Source organism: Mus musculus, chromosome 4 (genome assembly GCF_000001635.26).
Source record: "Mus musculus strain C57BL/6J chromosome 4, GRCm38.p6 C57BL/6J".
In the NCBI taxonomy this organism is placed as follows: domain Eukaryota; kingdom Metazoa; phylum Chordata; class Mammalia; order Rodentia; family Muridae; genus Mus; species Mus musculus.
The window spans coordinates 101,361,331-101,385,284 of record NC_000070.6 but is presented as its reverse complement, the minus strand read 5'-3'; the positions used below and the strand labels follow the sequence as shown (position 1 = coordinate 101,385,284).

Sequence of the window (23,954 nt, the reverse complement as noted above, 5' to 3'; positions counted from 1 at the left end):
TATTGTTTACTCAGCCATGCAGTTTCTCTGACTCTTGCTCTGACATAAAGTCTCTCTAAAAGATGTGTCCTCAGCAAGGGCAATATCGCCCCCAAGGGGGCAGAAACTAGCTCTTGGAAGTTGAACAGAAACCATTTATAAATTATTTTTATGAAAACAGAGGTTAAACAGCTCCATCCCATACAACTGAGATTCAGTAGATCTGCTGGCAACTAGAGCTTGATTCTGCTGGGGAGCTCTGGAAACATTGCAGCTATCCCACAGAAGAGGGAAGAGCTGGGGGACTTAGCCACCAACACCCATCAGAGGATAGTAGAAAGCCACTCTCCAGGGGACACTCACTCCAGCCTGCAGCACTAAAAGCACTGTGGCCTCTAGTATCCAGAGAGTGCCCCGAGGCCAAAAGACCAAGATGAGCAGCCCACACCACCACAGGGAGAAAGGTGAGCAGCAAAGTAGGAAGAGCACTCAGGCCTTTCCCTTCCCACCTTTCCCACGAGGCCCAGCCAGAGCCAGCACTGCCCCAGTGTCTTATGTAGCTGTGGCTCACAGCTGAGGCTAGTAAGAAGCCCTCAGCTCACCATCACCCCTGAAGCAGGAACCAAAGGCCAGGAACCGACTTCCTGCAAGGCTATAGCCAAGCCACTTGTGCCCTGATGCTCACGTGCCATAACTATGACATGGTCCAATCAAGATAAGAGATGACAAAGTGTATGACAAAGAGATGACTATAGAGTGCTGTGAAATAGAAGATAGCATCCTTGTGCTGTCTATATTCCCTGAGCTCCTAACATGCTTTCGTCGGGCCACACAGTTGAACTTGGATGCTGTCCCATCTTTAGCCTTGTGTGTTCCTGTTGTCACCATGCCTATGCAATCCTTTGCCCTGACTCTGCTGGGTCTCTTGCAGCTACAAACTAGTCCTCCTCAGGACTCTGCTCCAGGTGTTCTCAGATATTCTCTCTTGATCTCTCCCAGGTGCAGTCAATAGAGCATCCTACCCCCGTGCACCCACAATGCCCCAGAGTTTGGTGCTAGTTGCTTTTTCTCCCCTTGGTTTAAAAAATAATTGTGTGTGTGTGTCTATGGGTCTGTGTGTCTCTATCCATCTCTGTCTTGTCTCTGTCTACGTCTCTGTCTCTGTGTGTGTGTGTCTATGGATATGTGTGTCTCTGTCCATCTCTGTCTTGTCTCTGTCTCCGTCTCTGTCTCTCTGTCTCTGTCTGTCTGTCTGTCTCTCTCTCTTTCTGTGTGTGTGTGTGTGTGTGTGTGTGTGTGTGTGTGTGTGTGTGTAGAGGACAGAGGGAAATATTTTCAGGAGTCAGTTCTGATCTTACTTCTTACTGAAGCACAGCTTCTCTTGGTTTTTGCTGCATGGCATTTTGCAGGAGACCTGGCTTGCCAACTTCTGGTGAATTCTTCTGTCTCTGCTGTCCATCCTTTAGTAGGAGTGCTGGTTACAAATTACTGCCTCAGCATCTGGCCCCTTATATATATGGGTTCTGGAGATCCAATTCAAGTAACTAGACATGCATGACAGGGGAGATGGTTCAGTAGGGACCTGGTTTTTGTGTTCATATGCACAGCAAGCTCATAGCACTCAATGAAAACTTGGGTGGATGATGCATATAATGAGTAAGAAGGTGTACCCTCAAAGTACAAGCCCCTGGAGAACAGACAATGAGAGGATGCTAGGCTTGGAGGGGGCCACATTATCCTTCTCATTACCTTTGAAGAACCTTGTAGCAGTGGTAGTAAAAGATGTTTCTTGAGTATAACCTAATTTCGAGCATTTATTCACAATACTAGTAATACATGACTCAAAGTTTGAGGCCGATTCTAAACCATTGATATCTACAATTTCACTGCTTACCAATGTCCAAATGCTGGTGGGGAAGTCACTGCCATGTACTTGGCCTCCCCTCCGACTAAAGCTGCATCTCGGCTGGCTGAGTGGCTCTGCCCTGGCCACCCAGTAACCACTGGTAGACCTAGAGTTTTCACTCTCGGCCTGGATTAACCAAGTATGTCCATGCAGCCTTGGCGTTCCGTGGATGGCCCACTAATCACAGAGTGGGCCTTAGAACTCCTGGAATGTAGACCTTAAGACTCCAGGTTTATGATAGTTCCTTAGCAACAGTCTTTTTCCCCCAATCTATCAAATAGGAATATTAATATTTCACAAGGTTATTCTGCATATACAATAGAGCTAAGCATTCTCTCATTAGAGAATGAACCTGTCTCCTGGGCATAAGAAGGCTAGACATCTTTTTGTCTTCATTGCATGGATCATCAAGTTATGACCTAGAGAAGGTAAACGAGCCCCTAATCAATATCCAATTACTGATCTGAAAAACACATTTGTGTGTATATGTGTATGTGTATGTGTGTGTGCACAGCATGCATATGGAGACAGGACACATGCATATGCACACAGGACAACTTGCAAGAATCAGGTCTCTCCTTCCACCATGGATATGGAACTCAGGTCATCATCAGGCTTGGTGGCAAGTCACTCTACCTACCCACTGGGCAACCCTGACTGCCCCATACCCACAGTTTAAACTTTTATGTCTTCATTTTAAGTTGAAGGTTGTTTCTTTTGCCCAAATAATGAGTTTATAAAAATCTTTCCCTAACTCACTAAGAAAGTTGTTCTTCCTAGACAATAGAAGGATTCCTCAGATGATAACACACCTTGTGAAAAGCCGCAGATACAGTCAGGCACAGCAGTAAACACCTGCACAGGTAGGCAGAGGCATGAGGAGTGCCACGAGTTTGAGGCCAGCCTGGACTACATAGTGTTTCCGGCCTGCCTAGGCTACAATGTGAAAACCAAAGTTAGGAAGCAGGGTGGTAGAGAAATTGTAATATTTTTATATTACAATTATATTATACTACAATTATATATTATACTATATATAATAATAAATATATAAAGTATCAGTCACACACACACACACACACACACACACACACCTATATAGTTTCTTGCAGTTCTGGAACTCACTATGTAGACCAGGCTGGCCACTGACTCACAGAGATGAGCCCGCCTCTACCTACCAAGTATTGGGATTAAAGGTTTGTGCCACCACAATATGGCTAATATATATTTTCAGAATTTTAAAATACATTTCTTCAACTGCTAGGTCACCAAACTGGGGTTAGGGTTTCAGTATGTATTGGAGGAAGAAGAGATAAGCCAGCCTATAACCGTTTGTATCCATTAAATGTTAAATTTTGTGATTTTTATTTCCTCTGTGTGGAGGGAGCACAGGCAAGTATGTGCCACAACCTGTATGGCAGCTCAGTGGGCAGGCATCAACTCTGTTCCCACCAGGTTGAGGCAGGGCCTCTCTTGGTTCTGCTGCTGCACTGCATCTTCTAGGCTGGCTGGCCACAGAGGGCCTCTAACCCATCCTCTGGGTCTGACTCCCATCTGACTGTAGGAGTGCTGTGATCATAGATGAGAGCCACAACATTCACGGTCTGTATGTGTTTGTTTAAGGCAGGTCACTAGCACTGTCACTATAGAGCCCAGGCTGGCCTCAAATGCACAGAGACCCACCTGCTTCTGCCTCTTGAGTGCTGGGATTAAAGGTGTATACTGCCACACCTGCCATACTCAGTTCTTTTTTTTTTTTTTTTAAACTAATCATTCCATTCATTTACATCTCAAATGATATCCCCCTTTCCTGGTTACTCCTCCACAAGCCCCCCCATCCCAAAATCTCTCTCTCCTCCCTCCCCTTTGACTCTATGAGGGTGCTCCTCCACCCACCCATTCTCTCCAGCCCCACCCCTCCAGCATCCCCTAACAATGGGGCATCAAACCTCCACAGGTCCAAGGGCCTTTCCTCTCATTGATGTGAGACAAGGTCATTCTCTGCTACCTATGTATCTGGAGCCATGGATCCCTCCCTGTGCGCTCTTGGTCGCATGTTCAGTTCTTACAGGTGCTTCAAAGGCATACATTTTAGAAAGACTTTTAAACTTTGGTTGGTTTGGCTGGATTTGATTTGGTTCTTCAAGACAGAGCCTCTCACTCTCTAGACCCATCAGAGCATCTTGAATATGGGATTATAGGCATGAGCCAGCGTTTCCAGCTACAAAAGTATTACACATTCAATGGCCGGATTGTGTTTTATGCTTCGTTAGTAAACTCTCTGTGAAGAGGAGCTGGTATTGCTAAGCACTGAAGTATGAGGTTTGAGAGAAGGAATGTCACAGAGGATCTTGCCAGCCTTAGCATGGATGCCAGGTATTAAACAACACTTCCAGGGTCATTCCCAACAGGACCAGGCCCTGAGTCCATGAGACAGCTTAGCAGATAAAGGCACCTGCCAACAGACCTGAGTCTGATTATACCCACTCAGTGGAAGAAGTGGGCCAACTCTTGCAAATTATGCCCCGACACCTGTGCCATGGCACACGGACAACACACACACACTAAGTAAATTGACTCAAAATGAAAAGACTGTGGCATAATAAGAAACACAGCAATGTCCCATGCAACCTTATGCCCTCTCCCAACCCCTACCGCTTGACATCTAATAGGTGCTCCATCAACGTGGGCATTTGAATGGCTCTCTGAAGCTGCGTCACAACTGTCTTTTCTAAGCAGACATCTTAGTTTCTCTCTCACCCCGGGTACCAACATATTCATTTATATTTGCCTGTGTCTGTGTGTGGATGTCATGGGCCTTCACACAGTATCACCCTTGCTGTGTAGATACCTCGCTGGAGTTTTCCCACTCTTCTCACTGGGCTTCAGATTCCTCGGAGGGAAGGAAAACATTCAGCACACAGTAGGGATTGACACCTGCACGGCCTCTAACCCGCATCTCCCTGACAGATACTCCCTGCTTGACTCCCAGTCAGAGAGGACAGACATCCTGTCATGATGTGGCTCACCCACAAAGAGTGCAGCACATAAAAACAGCTTGTGAGGCTGGAGACTCAGCTCAGAGAGTAAGAACTCTGGTGCTCACCCAGAGGACCCAAGTTCGGTTCCCCTGCACTCATGTCTGGTACCTCACAGCTGCTACAATTTCAGCTCCAAGTGATCAACACTCCCTTCTGGGCTCCTCGGTCACCTTCACACATATGACATCACACACAGACACGGACAAAGACACATAAATAAAACTTAAAAAAAAAAAAAAGAAAGAAAGAAAGCCAGGAAGTGGTGGCACATGCCTGTAATCCTAGCATTGGGGAGGTAGAGACAGACGGATCTCTGAGTTCAAGGCCAGTCTCATCTATAACCCAAGTTTCAGAACAGCCAAGACTACACAGAAGATGCCTGTCTCGAAAGAACAAACAAACAAACAACAACAACCCCCCAAAACAGCTTGGAGCTAGGTATGGTGGGACATGGAACATACCTTTAATCCCAAAATTCCAGAGGCAGAAGCAAGGGGCTCACTACAAATTCAAGGTCAGCCTGATCTACAGACTGAGTTCCAGGACAGCCAGACTATGCAGAGAGACTGTTCTCAAAAAAACCAACAAATAAACAAAACCCAGCTTCTAGCATGGCAAAAAATAAAATAAAATAAACAAAAATAAAGTCACGGCCTGTGGAAGAAACTATGACCTCTCCCCAGTGCCTCTTCCTCTCGGTACTCCATCACTGATCAGGGCACGGCCAGCGTCCAAGGACAAGACTCAAGCTGCATGAAAAACTGACAAAATGATATCTCTTTGTGTGGCATCAATTAAATGAGGGATATATTTGATTATGAATATGACTGAAAAATGTGCTTTTAGGCTCTATTATAGTAACTTTCTCTTTCAAAATAGGTGACACTGCCTTTTGTTTTTACAAAAAAAAAAAAAAGCATGCCTGACTTATATAATTGAAAAGAATTTTAACATATTATAAACACAGCGCTATCACAGTGACATCTAAGTGGGGTCCACAAGGCGTGGTCCTGATACCTGGAGCCTTGGTATGGAGAGATTTCCAAAATAACCAGGGGCACCAGAGCAGCTGGCTGGGGGCAGCGGAGGCAGTGCTTGGTGCTCTGGCTTGTGCTTTGCTACGGTCTTAGCTTTCTACTGCTATGATAAAACATTATGACCGAAAGCAACACAGAAAGGAAAGGTTTTATTTCATCTTGCGACTATCAGGTCATCGTGCCTCACTGGGGAAGTCAGGGGAGGTCTGGAGGCAGGGACTGAAGCAGAGGCCAGGAAAGAACACAGCTCACTGTCTTGCTCTCTTGTGGCCTGCACAGTTTGCTTTCTTATAGCATCCAGAACCACCTGCCCAGAGATGGCACAGCGCACAGTGTGCTGGCCCCTCCCACATCATTCACAGGCTTGTCCCCAGGCCAATCTGATGAGAGAGACATTTTCTCACTTGAGGGTCCTGCTTCCGAGATGAGTCTAGCTTGTGTCAAACTGACACACAGAAAACAGCATAGACAACTGCCTGCTAGCAGTTTGTCCTGTCTGCTTTAAAGATTCATGAGGATGGCTGTGGCTCAGCAGGTCTGTAGGAAGCAACAACCGTGAACAGGAGCTGCTGATTTGACTGATTCACGTGCTTCCAACCCAGTTTGCAAACATCAAGCCAGGAGTGGAGCGTAAACCCTGGGAGTCTGCAGAATGGAACCCCACTTCCTCAGTGAGTAAGTGGGGAGACGTTTCTGCAAGAGGCAGGCAAGGCCAACCAGCTGACATCTGGGAACGTAGTACAGTGAAAGCAGCAGATATGGAGTTGTATTCTTAGACATGCCCCTCACCCCAGTCATCCAGCCCCGTCACCCTGCTGCAGGCAGGACAGTTAACCAGCCTCTAACGAGCATCTGCAGGGACCAAGGTTGCTGTTATGTGAGTGTGAGTTAGGCAATCCATGACCTCCATCCCCAGCCCTGAGTGCAGCTTTGGAGCTGAGGCCATCATGCCCTTGAGCATTGTCTAGCCTGGCAGGGATACTAGGGTCTGCCTGGCTGTGACCAGCAAAGAGATTAATGTTAAGAATTTTTTTTTAATATTGAAATAAAATGGAAAGTGTAATAGTATGTCATTTAAGGATTTCTCAGGTCTACATCACGGCCTTTTTGTACAGTCTAGATTTTGTATCATTATATTTTATAAGCATTAACCCAACAATCATTTTATACTCCTAACTCCTGCTTGCAGACACTACTGATAGTTTTGTACCTGCATGCATACTGTACACATATATGAACACACATAATTTTTATTTTAGTAAAATACATATATATGCATATATATGTATATATATATACTTATATATATACATACACACACATACATGTGTGTGTGTGTGTGACACTTCAGATATCCACGTAGCACTGAAAAACCTGCTCATTTAACGTTCACATTCTGAGTGCTTACTCTGTATAAGAATATTGTTCATGCCACCAAGAAAGCCGGGTCTATTTAGGAATAGAGAGAGGAATATATATCAGTAAATCATATTGTATAATACGTACATGCATACATCTAACTGTTAAATTTTACTTATCTGCTTGCTTATCTGTGTGGTGTGAGTGTGCACGAGCATGCTCTTGGGTATGTGAAGGTCGGAGGGCAGCTTTTGTGAGAGTTGAGTTTTTGTTTTTGTTTTACTTGGAAGCAAGATCTCACTATTTAACTCTGGCCAACTGGAACTCACTATGTAGACCAGGTTGGTCTTAAGCTCACAGAGGTCCTCCTGCCTCTGCCTCCCAAGTGCTGGGATTAAAGGCGTGTATCACTAGGCCTTGCTAGGAGTTGGTTCTTGCTTTCCACCTGACCAAGCCAGGGTCTCTTGTTGTTCCTGTGGCATGATGTACTTTTGGCCTCCAGTCTTCAGATATCTTGTCATAGGAGGACTGGGATTAGGGACACCTCCTACCAAATCCAACTTTATACATGAGCTCCAGGGATCCACCTCAGGTGAGCCATTAGGGGGCATAGTTAGCTTCTTTGCCCACTGAGCCATCTCCCCAGGCCCTATGCTTTTAAATCTATGGGCGTGTGGACACCTCTAATGGGTTTCCAATACTCTCACTTTTCTGTTTTCTTTAGTGGGCTGTACACTCCTCTTGCAATCTTGTTTATTATTTTTCCTTTCAGAGTATTTTGATAGAGACAGCAAAATTAAATGTGAATGTATAACCAACTGGGTGTGGGGAATTCTGGTACATTCTAAACTGAGAGTTTTAATTAATGAGTCTCTGAAAGACAGAGTTGACCAGATTGTCATTAGTATTCCAGCTTCTGGTGTTTTGTCGGTTTGGGCCCTGAAAAGACTGGAGATCAGCAGATTTAATAATGGCAGTAGCAACCGAGTCCAGAAATAATAAAGACTGAAGCCATGTCTGCAAAAAATCCCATACGTGTTCAATTTCATACACAGAACTACAAAATTTACAGCCAGCAACTGCAGACAGGAGAACCAAGAACAGCAAAGGAGCCACGTCTGTATCTCTGTGGCTGGATTCTCTCTGTGTAAGAAACCCTGAAAAGCTAATTTCCACTTTGGGGTAAACAGAGCAAGAGCAGATTTGGGGAATTGCTTATAAAAGGGCTTAAATGGTACCCATTTTTTCTTTTTTATTGGATATTTTCTTTATTTACATTTCAAATGTTATCCCCTTTCCTGGTTTCCCCCTCTCCTGGAAACCCCCTATCCCATCCTTCCTCCCCCTGCTTCTATGAGGGTTTTCCTCCACCCACCCACCCCCACTCCAACCTCCCGCCCTCGATTTCCCTACACTGGAGCATCTATCGAGCCTTCATAGGACCAAGGACCTCTCCTCCCATTGATGCATGCATGACAAGGCCATCCTCTGCTAAACATGCAGCTAGAGCCATGTGTACTCCTTTTTGTTGATAGCTTAGTCCCTGGGAGTTCTGGGGGGTCTGTTTGGTTGATATTGTTGTTCTTCCTGTAGGGTTGCAAACCCCTTCAACTCCTTCAGTCCTTTCTCTAACTCCTCTATTGAGGACTCTGAGCTCAGTCCAACGGTTGGCTGCTAACATCCACCTCTGTATATGTAAGGCTCTGTCAGGGCCTCTTAGGAAACAGCCATATCAGGATCCACCTCTTAGGCATGCACTTCTTGGCATCCACAATAGTGTCTGGGTTTGGTAACTGTATATGGGGTGAATCCCCAGGTGGGACAGTCTCTGAGTGGCCTTTCCTTCAGTCTCTGCTCTACACATTATCTCCATATTTGCTCCTTTGAGTATTTTGTTCTCCTAAGAAGGACCAAAAATGATACTCAATTTTAACTAGCCTCCTCCCTTTGTGTGTGTGTGTGTGTGTGTGTGTGTGTATGTATGTGCATATGCATGTATCTGTTTATGTATATGTGTATGGGTATATAAGTGTTATGTACGTATGTGTATGTGTATATATATATATATATATATATATATATATATATATATATGATTTTTCTTTGTGGTTGCAGGGATTATACCTAGGGTCTTAACATATTTTAAGCAAGTTTTCTTTTACTGATCCAAATCCCTAGCCACACATGAGAGAGCTAGACAGAGACAGACACACACAAAGGGTATGTATGTGGGCGTAGAGACAGACAGACAGAGAAGAGAGAGAACACATTAAAAACAATAATGTTAGGAGCCAGGTATGATTGCACACCCCTTTTATCCTAGCACTTGCAGAAGCAGGCAGATCTCTGTGAGTTTAAGAAAAGTCTGGTCTACCTAAAAATTTCCAAGGCATTGAGGCCTAAATACAGAGACCCTGCCTCAAACTAGACATTCACCCCAACAACAACAATAACAACAAAAGCCATGCTATGGCTCAGTGGATAAAGTGCTTGCCACCCAGCATGATTAAGATCCTGGGATCCCCAGTGTAAAGGGGAAATGGAAAAACCAACTCTGCAAATTGTCCTCTGACCTCCACTGGTTCACTGTGACCTGTGTGCACCTGTGTATATAATTATAATAATATTAAGAATAAATCATTTTGAATGACAAATAAAGGCAGACAACTAGTGCTTATGGAGTACTTGCTATATGCCATAATGTACTTCATATTTATTGTCTAAAATTCAGACATTTCTGGGGCTGGAGAGATGGCTCAGGTATTATCACCATTGGTTGCTCCTCCAGAGGATCTGGGTTTGGTTCCTGGCACCCACATGGCAGCTGACAGCCATCTGTAACTCTAAGGGAACCATTACTCTCTTAAGACTTCTGAGGGCCCCCCAAACATGTGATGTACAGAAAATTCAGGGAGACACCCATATACACAAAAGAAAAACCAATGACTATTAATAATAATAATGATAATGATAATAATAATAATAATAATCAGGCATTTCAACCTGTGGCCTTCAGACCACATCAGTCTCAGGAGAGAGCTATGACTACAGCAGCCTATATACATTTGTAGATGTCAACATCAGGTCACAATGTCACAAGGTTAAACACCCCTGGAATCATTGGAATCATTCTTTCAGTAATATCTCACTTTAGAAAAAGAATCAGATGAAACAATGTTTAAAAAAAAAATTAGATCATGTGGGCCAGCCAGATGGCTCAGTGTGGAGAAACCCTGCTAATCAAGTCAAAGTCTACTATCATCCAGATAGCCTTCTGAACTCGATGCAAAAATGGGGACTCCCTTTACCAGAAGGGCTTCTCCTTCTCTGACCTTGTCTGGGGAGCTTAAAACCCCTATGCCCTCTGCCCTCAGAATGCCACATGGCCTTGGTTAGATCATAGGTTCAGCTTCCTTTCTCCTAATGAGAATCCGATCCGCAAGCCCCTGAGATTCCTGGAGTCCTTCCCCATGGTAATGAGGCAGCTCAGTGCCTTAGCCTTCAGCCAATGGCCTTTGCCCACCCTGGATAATCCTACCTCCTCCCCCAAGATCATATAACCCGTTTCACCCCGATTAAAGTTGATCTGTTTCCCAGAAGTTGATTCTGAAATGTGTCATCATTTCCCTTCATACTGACCGGCCATCTGAAATCCTGTTCATCGATTCTGCTCCCTTTGTCCTCGTGGCCTGGTGGCCAATGACCCTGGAGTGAAGAGAGACTCGCAGTTTAGGAGGTAAAGGCACCAAGCCTGATGACCTGAGCTCAATCCCTGGGTCCACGTGGTCGAAGTAGAGAATAGTTTCCAAAAGTTGTCCTCTGGCCCAAAAATGAACATCAAGGCATACAAATACACACACACACACACACACACACACACACACACAGAGAGAGAGAGAGAGAGAGAGAGAGAGAGAGAGAGAGAGAATAAATGCATGCACGATTTTTTTATGTATATAATGTGCCATAAGTGTCTTTCAGACTTTTGTTGTTTGCTCATTGTCTTTTGGGAAAGAGTCTCACGTAGCCAACTAGTCTCACCATAAACTCACGTAATAGCAGATGGTAGCTTTGAACTCCTGAGTCTCTGCCTCTATCTTCCAAGAACTATGATTATAGGCATGGGCAACACACACAGTTGTCCAAGAAACTGCTTTTTAACAGTGCAGAAGAACAGAGACTAAGAGCCAAGAGCTGCAAGACTTTATAACATTTGCATGCCGACCCTTAGGAAATGTGACGTGTGGGTAGTTAGTATGAACTACTGCAAGAAATCAAGTCTCAGGAAGAAACGAAGCCCTGATTTTTTAAGTGTTATAAGGGTCTTGCTTTTGAGTTGCTTGGCTTACAGAAATCACATATTCACGGTGCTGAATAGCTTTTCCTGCATATATGAGGAGTTTTGTGATTTGACGAGCCATATCCCTATCCGGCCACCACCACCATCAGAGTCCTGGATCCTCACGACAGTGCATCGCAGAGGAGCACACCATTTCCCCCACAGATGGGGCTTTGTCTTTAGTCATTACAAGCTTGAGCAAGAGTCTTGGCAAAATGTAAATCAAAGGAAGAAGCGGTGATACAAACAATTTGTCCCCTGCAGAGTTATTTTTGAAAAGCTAAGCCACAGATCCCAATTTATAAAGGAGCACACACAGTTCCTGAGAGTCGGGGCCCGATGTGGCCATGTGGCTAAGGTGATGGATGGCCCAGTCAGTCTCTGGGGTACTCATGATGTCTACATACTCAGCATGCAAATCTAGGATTCTAGGGCACTCTAAACAAACTCAATCCACCCACAGACATGCATGCACACAATTTAAAAATAATAAAAGTCCTTTAAGAGCTATCCAGGTTGGAGCTGGAATGATAGTTTATCAGGTCAGTGTTTGCTGTGCAAGCATGAGAACCTGGGTTCAGATCATAGAAGCCACGTAAGAAACGGCACGGCAGCACACACCAGCAACCTCAGTGCTTTATAGAGTGGAAACAGGAGGATTGTGATGGCCTGCTGGCAGCCAGCCTAGCTCCACATTGTATGAGAAATACTGTCTCAGAGGGATAGTACCAAGAGATAGAGCAAGACATCTGACTTCTTCTGGCCTCCGTTCATGCTCATGTACACGTATGTGCTTATATTCCACACACATACATACACACGCACACACACATATATAGAGTTATAAAGTATTTCATTGACTATAGTATGACTATAATGAGGGGACTCACTCACTAGATACGCATCTCTATCCTTGCACATGCACTCTTGGTTTTGAGACAGGGCATCACCATGTAATTCTAGCTGAATGGTAACTTGCTATGTGGACAAGGCTGGTCCCAAACTCATGAGCTCCACCTGCCTCTTCCTCCAGAGTGCTGGAATTAAAGGCATAGGAATCTATTTAAAAATATATTTTTTAAAAATCTTATTTATTTAATACATGAGTGCTCTGATGCATATACATCCGCCTCCCTGAAGAGGGCATCAGATCCCATGTGGTTGCTGGGACTTGAACTCAGAATTGAACTCAGGATCTCTGGAAGATCAGCCAGTGCTTTTAACAGATGAGCCATCTCACCAGCCCCTTAAAAATATAAATTAACTCCGTGTGTGTGTGTGTGTGTGTTTGTGTGTGTGTGTGTGTGTATACCACTGCATACACCTGAAGTTCAGAGAACAACTTATAAGAGTCATTTTTCTTCTACCATGAGGGTCCCCAGGATCAACCTCAGGTTATCAGGCTTGCCTACAAGTACTTTTATCCACTCATCCATCTTGCAGGCAAATCGCTCATAAGTATAAAAACAAATCTTTAAAATAGAAACCTCATCTTCTTTGTTTAACTTTAGCTTTCTGCTTTGAGATGAGACCTGTCACATTCTGTAGGTTTGGCTGGCCTGGTAGACCAGGTTGTCTATACCAATTTGGGCTTTGCCTACTCTAACTCATGACTAATTTTATAGCTTATCTTTCAAAAAGATATTCTTATGTTTTACTTTCCAGGAGGCAAAAGTTCATAGGCAGCTGTGGTGGCACATGCTTATAATCCCAGCACTTGGAAGGTAGGAGCAAGAACTGGACTAAGCTTGAGATTAAACTGGGTTATGTGAGACTGACTCAAAAAAAAAAAAAAAAAAAAAAAGCAGCTGACTAGGGAGCTAGAGAAAGGGCCCTGTGGCTGGGCATACATACTGCTCTTGCAGAAGTTCTGAGTTCAGATCCAGAAACCGCATTGGACAGTTTACAACTGCCTGTAACTCCAATTCCAGAAGAACTAGATGCCTGTCCTCCATGAACACTGGAAGTCATAGGCACACATGTATGTACACGCACACGCATGTGTGCACACACACAAGCACAATAAAAATAATCATAAATTTAAAATCCAAACAAATAAAATAAACAACAACAACAAAGATGTCTACAACCATAGCAGGACGATGGCCCACAGTTGTTACAAAGGTTAAGGCAAATCACAGAGGTGAAGAGGAAAGAATCCTGTGTGTGCGAGAGTGCATGAGTAATGCCATCCTGTGGCAGAGTATTGCCAACTGCCATAGCTGGAAATCAATGCATAGCTGGAGATGCTGGCGGGACACTCCAGTCTTTAGAGGACCCTACCCTACCCTTAGAAGTACTGGGTATTTGTAGTGATAGTGCCGAGCAACAGAGAGATGCTGACTGACGTGACGTGAGCAAAGCATGTAAATGTTACTGTGAGTTATAACTGTTTGAAAACTAATGTCAGGGGCTGGAGAGACCGTTCCATGATTAAGATCACTTGTTCTTGAGGAGGACCAGGGTTCAAGGACCAGGGTTCTAGTCCCAGTTCCCATAGAGCTGCTCACAATTGTCTGTAACTTTAGTTTTAACATCCTCTTCTGACCTCTGAAGGCATGTAGTACACAGATATACATGCAAGCAAAACACTCATACATAAACTATGTCTTTAAAAAAAGGGGGGGGGGGGCTAAGGTCAGTCCAGTGAGATGGCTCAGTGAGGTCAGGCCAGTGAGATGTCTCAGTGAGGTCAGGCCAGTGAGATGGCTCAGTGAATGCTCAGCTGGACAACCTGGGTTCAATCCTCAGGACACACAATGGAAGGAGAGAACTGCCTGCCAAAGGCTGGCCTCTCACTTCCACATACAAGTTATGGCTTGCGTGTATATGAGTACAAACACACACAATAAATAAAATGTAATGAAAAAATTTAAAGCTAATGTGGGGCCGGAGAGAGGACTCAGCGGTTAAGGGCACATACTGCTCTTCCAGAGGACCTAGCTTGGTTTCCAGCACCTACAGGGCTGTGCACAACTGTCTGTAACTGCAGTTTCAGGATCAGATACCCTCTTTCAGCCTCTGTGGGCGCCAGGCATATATACATATGCATGTAGACAAAATATTTGTATACATAAAGTAAACACAAATAGTTCTTTAAAAAAAGAAGCTAATATAATTTCAGACAACATAATGACATATGAAAGACGAATAAAGGGCTGGGTATAGCTAAGTGACAGAATACTTGATTATCATGTACAAGGTACTGAGTTGAATTGCAATACACCCCCCTCCTACTCATACACACACATGAAACTCCAAATGACCAAAATGAATGTATTAAAGATAATAAGTATGTTTAATGAAATTGCAAGATACCAAATTAGTACATAAAACCCCCACCTCCAGAGGAGGTGTGACTCCGGGTACAAACTAATGTGCCCAACCTGTCTGGCATGTTTAAAAAACTTAAACATACACTGAACTTAACAATTCAACTTCTGGATAACCCCCTGAGATTAAAAAACAAACTATGTCCACATACAGGCTTGCATTAAAATACTTGCAGCAGTCTTACTCATTATGACCCACCCTTGAGAAGGGATCTCCACCCGCTGTCAAGCTGACAAAATATTGTATAGCACTGAGTAGGATATCACCACAATATAGCCTTGTAAGGAACGGAAAGAACCAGGGCCTAGCTGTGTGGCAGCCAGGGCACGTGCCACACAGCCTGGGGGTCAGAGTTCAACTCCTGGAGCCCACATGGTGTCAGGAGAGAGCTGCTGACCCTGTGGGTTGTCCTTTGACCTTCACATGCACACCATGACAGGCACACACATTTTCTTTCTCTCTCTCTCTCTCTCTCTCTCTCTCTCTCTCTCTCTCTCTCTCACACACACACACACACTCCTAAATGTCAAAATAAAAAGGGAAAGAATCAGACACAAAAGACCATATAATTTATGAATCCATTTCTATAACAATTGTAAATCCTAGGTAGGATGGGCTAACCCTGTAGTGACAGTCAGCTCAGGGGTTGCCTGTGACTGGGGTGGGAGCAAAGATGGAAACAGAAAAGCAAGAGGGAGTCTTTCTGCTGTTGAAATGTTATAAAGCTGAACTGTAGTGTTAGCTGCATATTCAGATACTTGCAGAAAGTCAAGGTTCCAGTTAAAACGGGTAGGTTCTTGCCGTCTCTAAGTCAAACTTCAGCCTGGTGTATGGCTCGGTCATAGAGTGTGTGCTTAGCATGTGCAAGGCCCCGGGTTCCATCCCCAGCAAAGATGTCTGAAAGCAAAACTGACAGCTCTTGTGTCTGTGGAGTATCTGTCTCTGCCCACACCTCCTACAAAAGCTCTCCTCTCATACTCTTGGAAAACCCCGGAGGAGTGTTAGAATGGGTGGGCTAGCAAGAAGCTCTAACCTGGGGGGGGGGAGGGTGTCTTATTATCTCATCAGAGAAAATATGGGCAGGAGCTCATTTAGAAAACCACCTATAGAACAAAATACTCACAGGAGGAAATATCAACACAAAGTATGGAGCAGAGACTGAAGGAAAAGCCATCCAGAGACTGCCCCACCTGGGGACCCATCCCATATACAGCCACCAAACCCAGACGCTATTGTGGATGATGGGAAGTGCTTGTTGATGGAAGCCTGATATGGCTGTCTCCTGAGAGGTTCTGCCAGAGCCTGACAAATACAGAGGGACTGAGCTTGAGGGTCCCTGATAGAGGAGATGGAGAAGGGACTGAAGGAGCTGAAGGTGTTTGCAGCCCCATGGAGGGAGCAACAGTGTCAACAGGCCAGACACCCCCTCCCCAGGAGCTCCCAGGGACTGGACCACCAACCAAAGAATACATATGGAGGGACCCATGGCCCTGGTTACATATGTGACAGAGGATGGCCTTGTTGGACATCAGTGGGAAGAGAGGCCTGAGGGCCTGAGGGTGTTCAATGCCCCAGTGTAGAGGAAGGCCAGTGTGGGAGGATGGGAGTGGGTGGGTGGGGGAGCACCTCATAGAGGCAGGGGGGAAGGGGGATGAGATAGAGGGTTTCTGAAGGGGAGAACTGGAAAGGGGAAAACATTTGAAATGTAATTAAAGAAAATATCAAAAAAAAAGAAAAAGAAAAAGAAAAGAAAAAAGAAAGCCACCTATAAAGTGCTAAAGTCCTCAAATGTATGACCTAAGCATTCTTCACCCTCTTTCTCTCCTCCTCCTCTTCCTCTTCTTCCCCACCCTCCACCTTCCCCATCTCTTTCACTCCCTTCCTCTTCCCCTTATTTCTCTTCATCTCATATACTCTAGGCAGTCCTCAAACTCACTATATATTATCCAAGGATGACCTTGAAATTCTTACCTCCCTGCCCCGGTCTCCTGAGTGCTGGCATTACAGGCTTGTACCCCCACACTCAGTTTATGAAGTACTGGAGATGGGACTCAGAGCCTTATCATGGAGGCAGTCACTCCATCCACTGAGCTACATTCCCAGGACACTCATCACTCTCTTAGCAAATAGTCTGTGGTCTTTACTATGGTAAGTGTGGCAGCTACAAAACAATGAACACTACTGACCAGGACCTTGCATTTTGGAGCTTCTATTTTTTTTTAAGATTTATTTATTTGTATGTGCATTTATGGTTTGCCTGCATGTATGCCTGTGGGAGGGTGCCAGAACCTCTGGAACTGGAATTACAGACAGTTGTGAGCTACCATGTGGATGCTGGGAATCAAACCTGGGTCCTCTGGATCAGTGAGTGCTTTAAAATGCTGAGCTATCTCTCCAGCCCTGGAGCATCTATTCTTGAAGTATGAAGCCAGCTACAGATGGATGGATAAATGGTTGGGTGGATGGATCAACAGAGGAATGAATAGTTGAATCAGTGGCTGGATTGATGGATAGAGAAACAGGTAGATAGGTGGGTAGGTGAACACATAGATAGATAGATAGATAGATAGATAGATAGATAGATAGATAGATAGAAAGATGATGGATAGATGGATTAGATAGGTAAAACAAAGTACTAAGAAATTAAATTCTCTGTAGATTTAAAAGAATGACAACACACACACACAGAGAGGGAACGGACATACACACACACAGACACACATACGGACACAAACACTCTAGGACTACATAAAGAAACTGTCTCAAAACAAGACAAAACAAAAGGAGGGTGACGGCAATGAATGACTAAACCACAAGAGGGAGCCAGTCATGCAAAGACCAGAGGGAGGAGCTTTTTAGATTTTTTTTTTTTTTTTAAACTGTCCTGAGCCCTTGAAATCCTCCTCTATTCATTCCCTCTTCCCTCTTCACTTAGATTTTCAGGAACAATAGAACTTTGTTAGCCATTTGAATCCAGCTCTCCATTTTACTATTCTTATACCTTTTGCAGCTGGTTGTAGCTGGCAAACACACACATATAAGCACATACACGCAGAGAGACACACAGAGAGAGACGCAGGAACACAGACATGTCACACATGCACACACGCATGCACGCACACACAGTGAGCTCACTTTAACCACGCCGTACCTGTCCGGTTTCCCAGCTGACACAATGTATTTCTCAATGAGTTTCCGTTCTCTCTTCTCCCCATCCACTCCTCGGCTGGTGACCTCACCACTTTCCTCTTCTGCTGTAAGCCCATACTCCCAGTGTTCTCAAGGTGGAGCTAGCAGGACCCTGTCCAAACAAACAGACACTGAGACTCAGTCTTTCCATGTCTAGGCTCCATATGTGTTCTCCCACTTCAGTCCCGCCCCAGAACACCAGGAATCTTAGTCTCCATCCACCATGAAAACTCAAAACCCCAAACCAGCAAGCCCTGCCTCTCTGTCCCCAAGGCTCCCTCTATCAGATCATTTCCCTCAGTGTAATGACACTGCTGTCACTCCAGCCACTTAAAAACAAGCAAGTGTCACCTCTGGCTCTCCTCCCTGCACTGATTACATCTTATTTCCCTGTAACCAGTCCAGCCTATCAGGTGTCTGAGTTACCTCTTCTAATTTTTCTTTTGTTCTCTCTGGAGTTCTTCCCTCACTCGACCTTGTGACTTGGGAACTGGAATAAGGAGACCCAGTTTCAAGGGGAAAAAAAAATCCCATTCAGATGATCACGTGACACCATTGGCCGAGACTGGCTGTTTAACCACCCCTTCCCTACCAACAAAGCAAAACCTTCCAGTCAAGAAAAAGTAATGAAGCAATTTGAAGTTAGGGAACAGGTGTCAGAGGGCCTGAAATGAGAGCAACACTACCTGTACTATAAGAATGAGTGAGTTCACCTCCACCCCTCCTCCCCTCCATCTCTTTATCCCTCCATCCCTCCATCTCTCCATCCCTCCATCTCTCCATCGCTCCATCATTTTCCTTTTTCAATCCCGAGTCTACCATCTCCCAGCATGTCTACGCAGGCTGTCTGAATGGGTATCAGGCAGACCTGTTCATCCTTTAGGAAAAAGGCCAGTGTGATGCACAGGGATCTTCATTTAATATGTTCTTAACTCTGACGTTAATGAAACCACAAATAACTTCGCCCTAACTAGGAATCGGCGTCGGAGGAAGAGACATTGCCAAACAAAATCCACTTATTGTAAGATGAACAACGTTGCCCATTTGTGGTCATTTAAACATATTTATAAAATTGTATTTATATTTACTAATTTGTGAGTATATGTTATATGGCAGTATTCATTTGGATGTGTGCACACATATGTATGTGCACACCCTTGGAGGCCAGAGGTTGACAATGGGTATCCCTGGGTACTGTCTTTTTTTTTTTTTTTTTTTTTTTTTGAGGCAATGTTGCTTACTGAACCAGGAGCTCATTCACACACACACACACACACACACACACACGCACATGCACACGCGCGCGTGCGCGCGCACACAGACACACACACTACCCATGCTCTGGGTCACAAACTCACATTCATACCTGTGTGACTGGCATTTTACATGGGTACCGGGACGTGAACTTAGGTTTTCCTGTTTTTTGATGCAAACCTCAGCCATCTCCACAACCATGCTTGTGATTATTCTGTAGATAAATATTCTGTTTCATAAATAGCCCAGCCTGCAATTACATAGCCTGACCTCAGGGAGCCTTTGAAATCCTGGCTGTAGCTCTTGTTGCCTTCTTTCTGTGAGGACTCCAGTGACTCGGGAAGAGAGGTAACTGTAGATGCACCCACAGGCAAGGTGCATGCTATTAGAGAGAACAGATGAGGTAAATGTTTGACAGCTGTACCATTCAGGTTAGTAGAAGAAATCTCACTGGACAATACGGGTCAGTGTTTAGAAAGCACACACTACGGCCTGTGGATTGTGGCATTATTTTGGTGGGTTGACCAATTTATGCATATGTTATATGCACATGCATGTACACCTATGTGTGCACATGTGGAGACCCGGGAAGGACATTGGGTTTCCATTAACACTGTCTACCTTAGCTCCTTTGAGTCTCTCCACGAACCTGCAGCTACACTTTCTTATATTTTATACTTTTGTTGATTTGAACTCAGCAAAACCTCAAAAGCTATACACATGTCTTAGTCTGCTTTCTGTTGCTGTGATAAGGACCTCCACCAAAAGCAACCTGGGAAAGACCCTATTTGACTTACATATCCTCAGCCACAGTCCACTGAGAGAAAGCTAGAGGCAAGAGGCCATGGAAGAATGCTGCTTATTGGCTTGCTTCCTCTGGCTTGCTTAGTTTGCTCTCTTGGATGTCTTGGAATGACCTACCCAGGCTTGGCATTGTGCACAGCAGGTTTGGCCCTCCCACACTAATCATTAATCTAGAAAAATGCCCCACAGGGTTACCTACAAGTAAGTCTTGTGGAGGCATTTTCTCAATGGAAGTTCTTTCTTTTTAGATGACTCTAACCTGTGTCAAGTTGACAAACAAACGTAACATACAAAAGTAAACAGATGAGCGGGGCATGTTATACCTAAGAAAGCACTTGAAACTTAAAGCTCACATTTTACAACACTCAGGACTCTAGAATGGTGCCCTGCAGGCTCCTCCATCGTGAAAATGAGATGGATCTGAACCATGTAATGGTTTCTGTAGTCTTTTGAGTAGGCAACACTGTTTTTTTCTGTCATTGGAAAACAACCATGAATTTTGGCACCAATAATGCTCCAGTGTGATGACTTTACGGGTGGTGCCACACCACAAGAAGAACAGCCACAATGCCATTCAAAACTGTCATGCCACAGCCCATGTGGGACTAACATCCGGTCAGTTTGCTAACAATCCAGTACCTACATCATCTTCATTTGTCAAATATTCATCATGCAAGTATTCGATAACCAGATAGGTGGCAATGAGCAGGAAGCAAGGAGGACGGCAGACAGGAGGAGGAAATAGAGAGCACCTGGACAGGCCTCTGCTGAGCCATGGCTTGACTGGCTGCAGCAGATGGGAAAATGCCATTGTACTTATTGGGCAGGACTTGTGACTGGTCCCCATCCAACCGGAATAGAATCCTCTCTAGGTGGGGACTAAGTCCCAGTGCAGAACCTTCCCTGCAAGTCACAAGCCACTTGGTTCCATCTTTTCACTCTACCAACTGTACTGCCTTCCTGAGTGCAGTTGGAATAAATACATGGATGGAGTAAAAGGGCTGGGGTAGCAAGGCATTGCTCCTCACCCCAAGAAGATCTCCGACTTTCTAACTTTTAAAAAAAGTGAAATAAATAAGAAAATACCAGCCAAGCCCAATGGATCTTGTCTCTAGTCCCATGAAGTGGGACGAGAGAGCGAGGAGAGTTCAAAGTCATCTTTGGGTACAAATTTGAACTCAGTGGTCTCAATTAGGTATGGCTCCGGCAGCATATCCAAGTTCAGTTCTCATGTCTGGCTGCCAGACTCCAGCTCCAGAGGCTCTGATACCTCTGACCTCCAAGGGCACTTGCACTCTCACACACATGTGTACACTCTCACAAAATTTGAAAAAAAAATCTTTAAAAGGGTGAGTATAATCAAAATAGGTTGTATGAATGAAAATGTCACGAGACCCATCATTCATAATTAATATGTAATAATAAAACAATTTTTAAAATAGAAAATATCAAAGTAAATTGTACGTACTCATTATAAGACACAGTTTGTCAGACTTTGGTTTCAGTTGTGATGAGGTATTCCCTGGATCAAAAATGAAACAATAAAAGCCACTTATGAAATGACCATGGCTGGGGAACACACTGTTCACAGATAGCAGGCTGGGGGTGTGGCTCAGAAGTAGAGGAGTCTCTATTATGCTGAAAAGTTCTGGGCTTGAGTCCCCAGCATAAAGCCTTGGGGGCAAGGAGGGAGGGAGAGGGAGAGGGAGAGGGAGAGGGAGAGGGAGAGGGAGAGGGAGAGGGAGAGGGAGAGGGAGAGGGAGAGGGAGAGGGAGAGGGAGAGGGAGAGGGAGAGGGAGAGGGAGAGGGAGAGAAATCAGAGCATGCTTGGAAACTTCCATCTCCATTGTCCCTTGGCATTTGAAGAAGCAAGGCGAATGCCAGGCCCTGTAGGGAGGGACTATCCCTATCAATGCCAGGAAGAACTTGAAATTTGCCTGTAAATTAAATTGCCACGCTAGTGCCATACATTTTCCAAACCACCTTCCCAGACTAGATTCCATTTGAGCTTCTTGCGCATTGCAGCATGAAAACCTCTGTGGCAGGTTTCAGTGGCGCCTTGTCCAAGTTTTAATGACAAGAAAACAATAAAACCAGGATATCTTTTTTTTTTTTTAATTATTATGCTCTTTGCCTCATCTACTGTGAGAACGAAGACCTTTCTCAGCACTCAGACTGCCGACATTCCAGAAAATTCAACATCACTCTGAAGGGGCGCGAAGGGCCCCTGGGGAACTCTGCGGAGGGACTTCAATCACGTAGAGCCAAGTCTCCTTGGAAAGACAAAGAAAAGGCTCTGGATTGACAAATAGTGGGGTAACAGAAAGGAACTGGCCACTGTCAGAACCATCTGCAGTTACATTCAGAACAAGATCAAGGATGTTACACTGGGCTTCTGTTAAGATGAGGTCTGTGGCACCGGGCTGTGGTGGCGCACGCCTTTAATCCCAGCACCTGGGAGGCAGAGACAGGTGGATTTCAGAGTTCGAGGCCAGCCCGGTCTACAAAGTGAGTTCCAGGACAGCCAGGGCTATAAAGAGAAACCCTGTCTTGAAAAACCAAAAAAGAAAAAAGATGAGGTCTGTGTATGCTCCCTTCCCCATCAACAGTGTTGTTCAGGAAAATGGGTCTTTAGTTGAAATTTGAATTTCTTGGGTGGAAAATCCATCCGCAGGGTTCAGATGAGGCCAGGTGCTGCTTGCTCTGTCTCCCAAGCCCAGAAGGATGAGTTAATCCTTGAAGGAAATGATGTTGAACTTGTTTCAAATTCAGTCGCTCTGATTCAGCAAGCCACAACAGTTAAAAACAAGGATCTCAGAAAGTTTTTGGACGACATCTATGTGTCTGGGAAGGGAACAGTGCAGCAGGTTGGCAGGTAAGACCTAAGGTACCCAGCTCAGAAACAAGATCCTGGTTACCAGTGCAATGGGGGCTCTTTGGGGACAATAAAAGACTTACATATTGAAGAAAATTATTGCTATTATTATTATTTGTAATTTTGTGTATCAGTGTTTTGTTGGCATGTGTGTCTGAGCTTGATGCTCATGCAGTGCCTATGGAGGCCAAAAGAGGGAGTCAGACCTCCTAGGCCTGGAGTTAATGATAGCTGTCATGATCTCTATAGCCCCAGGGTTGCCTTTTTGGAGTATCTTCATAGTAGGTTTGGGGAGAATCGGGGTTCAGAGGACAAGAACTGAAGAGACCAGAACACATCTTCAATAGCCCAGCCTTGGGTGCTGAAAGTAACTTACATAGTTCATGATGCTGCCCAGCTGAAATGGTGTTCTAGTGCTGTAATAAACATCAGACCCAAAAGCAACTTGGTAGATAAAAGGGTATCTTTTATCTTATATTCTGTCGCAAGGGGAACCTAAGGCAGGAACTGAAGTAGAGACCATGGAGGAGTGCTTTGTTCTGGCTTGTTCCTCAGGAACGGCTTGCTTTGCTTTCTTGTACAGGCCAGGGCCACTTCCCCAGGATGACACCGCTCACAGAGGTCTTGGCCCTCCCACATCAACTATTAATATAGAAACTGGCCCACAGGTTTGCCTATCTGATGGGGGAGTCTTCTCAATTGAGGTCCCCTTTTCTCAGCTGATCAGTGTTTGTGTCAAGTTGAAGACAACAAAAACAAACAAACAAACAAAGCAAAACCAAACACAGCGCCAACAAAAACCCAGCACAATCCCTACATAAGCAAGATATAGGTTTGT

At 44.7% G+C, this 23,954-nt stretch overlaps 1 long non-coding RNA gene and 1 pseudogene across 1 annotated transcript in view; one reads left to right on the top strand and one right to left on the bottom strand.

Annotated features, from left to right (window-relative positions):
* 0610043K17Rik (RIKEN cDNA 0610043K17 gene) overlaps nucleotides 1–23,954 on the bottom strand; it is a 45,403-nt gene that overhangs the window by 13,901 nt on the left and 7,548 nt on the right. Inside the window, exons 2-3 of the long non-coding RNA NR_040640.1 lie at nucleotides 18,146–18,295; nucleotides 10,962–11,027 (exon numbers count right to left, since the gene is read on the bottom strand). This is a non-coding gene — a long non-coding RNA (RIKEN cDNA 0610043K17 gene). The remainder of the gene's footprint in view (nucleotides 1–10,961; nucleotides 11,028–18,145; nucleotides 18,296–23,954) is intronic.
* On the top strand, nucleotides 22,368–23,207 carry Gm12795 (predicted gene 12795; annotated as a pseudogene).